Source organism: Tribolium madens, unplaced genomic scaffold, assembly GCF_015345945.1.
Source record: "Tribolium madens isolate multiple individuals breed KSU strain unplaced genomic scaffold, Tmad_KSU_1.1 Scaffold_20;HRSCAF=117;Tcas5.2_LG4, whole genome shotgun sequence".
Classification (NCBI taxonomy): domain Eukaryota; kingdom Metazoa; phylum Arthropoda; class Insecta; order Coleoptera; family Tenebrionidae; genus Tribolium; species Tribolium madens.
The window spans coordinates 13,643,098-13,645,681 of NW_025400985.1; the positions used below are offsets into that span (position 1 = coordinate 13,643,098).

General features: G+C 30.3%; 1 long non-coding RNA gene across 1 annotated transcript; it reads left to right on the forward strand.

Moving 5' to 3' along the window:
• Positions 1-221: 221 nt before the first annotated feature.
• LOC123005017 lies at positions 222-790 on the forward strand. Its single transcript, XR_006412722.1, has 3 exons — positions 222-282; positions 397-524; positions 573-790. It is a non-coding gene; the product is annotated as an uncharacterized LOC123005017 (long non-coding RNA).
• Positions 791-2,584: the final 1,794 nt, after the last annotated feature.

The following is a 2,584-nucleotide window of genomic DNA, read 5'->3' on the forward strand; positions in this document are numbered from 1 at the left end:
TTCTTATATCAACTAAGTACAAATACTGGGCGTTTAATTAAATTTCTGATCAAAGTGGTCAGTGATTTTGAAATTAAGTTTTCAAAATTGACTAATTTAGAGACGAAAAATAGGTATCAGAGACTTGGAATTTTTGTGCCACGTTGTTTGTGATAAAAAATATTGAATTATTGGTGATATTAGGTTGGTTGTTTCAGGTGTCGGCTGTGCCAGCGCCCGCCCGTCGGAAATAAATGACAATAATTGACTAAAATTCTGGCGATTACAACTTCTGTTTCTACAGTGAGTAAAGTCCATTTGTTTTAAAAACAATTGTCGGTGTTAAAGACCTGACTGTACCACCCTAAAACCTTTCTTTTCGGAACATCTGTGTACATTAAAATCTCCCTTGATTAGGTTTGAGGTTCTGTTAGTAATTTTTAAATGTCAGAAATGTTTCAAGCAAATTTTTTACCAAAAGACAAGAAATAAAGCCGATAAGGACACGGAAAAATACTGCTAGACGGGAAAAATTTAGTTAATGGGTAATATAAATTTTTACTCATATTCAGAATCTGATTAAAAATTTTCAGACCACCAATCGTTTTCCGAATCTGATTCTGTGGAAAGATGAATCATTATTCGAGAAATATAATGAAATGCTAGATCAGTCTGGGAATTTATTGGATGGTGTTCTTTTTTAGGAGTTTTTTTTACAACAAAAATTGTCAAATTTATAAAGAATTTTAACATGGTTAGTTTTTGTGTCTGCAAATTTTCACAAAATCTAATTATAGCTATTTTTCTTGTTATATTAGGGTCCAAATCCTTGCATTTTTAAACTTATTTTTGTAAACGACTCTTCTTGAAATAAAACACAATTTTACAATAATTTATTCAAAGAATTATTATAATTCAATTAACTCGTACAAGAGCTAGGCTAAGACTGACTCGTTATCGTATTAATTTCCTCAAAAACGGCAAGATCCTCAAAACAAAACATTTCCGATATATAATGTAATGTAATTCCGATGTAATAGTTCCGATGTAAAAGGTCTTTGTTTGGAGCAGCGTATTCCCGCCATTCGCAACATCACAGAAATAATTCTAATAACAACCAATGCCACCTTCACGATTTTCTGSGCCCTTTACGTTCTACTTTTTATTTTAAATTTAAAAGTAAATGCATCATCAGTAGCGCAAGCGCCTTCATAAGCAAAACGGCTGACATACAATTGACATTTTACGTTGCCAACCTAAAAACTAGTGGCTTATAAACTCTGTTGTTTTTTTATCATTTGTGAGATAGATATATTACAGTGTTCAGTTTTATTAAAGCTCTCAGCTTCGCTTCGAGCTTCAATATTAAAACTTCACGCCGTAAAATTATACCTACCGCACGTATAATGTAAATAACTATTATTTTTAATAGACATTTTAAAAATAGGTACAACAAACCTGTTTAAATACATTTAAAAAATTAAAGTTTTTCGCGTTTTTGCACTCGATTTTTCGACTTTTTGCGATTTTTTATCTTAGTTTCTCAAAGAAAAGTCGTCAGCAAAGAGTTCTAAAATGATCAATTTTTATATTAGATATTTCTCCAGCGTAATACATATTACTTTAGCTAAAGCTATACAGAGTGATTCTTTTAAAGCCTACATTAGAAACTTTTTAACTTGTAATGCAGATAGGAATTTGAAATTTTGTACACAACCCAAATCAACCAGTCTGAGTTCAACTAAATTATTTTCAACATGGCTGAACTTCCGAAACTACGCGCCAACTTTGAAATTTTAAATGGTAACCACTTATTTTTATTGCATTTTTGGATTCTCCTTTCCAAACAGTAAAATGTACCTAAAGTCTGTTTTTTTTTTAATGGGAATTACCAAGTCAAAATTTTGGTGAAAAAATTGGTAGCAGCTTGTCTCCATAGCCACAAATTTTGTTTGCTCTTTGTTTTTGTCCCTAGAAATTTTGTTAAAAAATTATGGTTACGTTTTCAAATTGAGATGTTGTCAAAAAATTTTGACTTTTATGAATCTTGTGTGCCTGTTTGCTCTTTGAAAGCGCTATAATTAAATACCTGAGGACCGACATCATTACTTAAGGTCTAAAGAAAGAATTCAGTCCTAATAATTTTGAAAGAAACACACCGCAAGTAAGTACAATGTTGTGGACAAAAATGAAAATCTTGCTACAAAAACTTTTAATAAAAAAGAGTGTCTATTTAGAAAAAAGTTATTTAGCAAAAGATACAARTAAGTATTATGATGATTGGCAATAAATTTTGTGTAATTTATTGAAATGAGCTCAAAGTTGATGCATTTTATAAATTTTTCTTCAGCTTTAGTTTCAAAATTGTTACTTTTTCAACTCGTTCCTCAAAAACGATGCACAAAACCCTAATTTAATTGCATTCTTTTTGAGGTTCTTTCTCATTCATATTTATTTTGTATTTTTGTCAATTTCTTGCTAAAAATTGATAATGTTTATTAAACCTGCATTACAAATTTCGTCTACATTTTAACAGGCACTTTTTCTAACTTCCTGCTTGCGAACTATTCGTTTCCAAAATTTCGTCTTTAAATTTCCTTATACA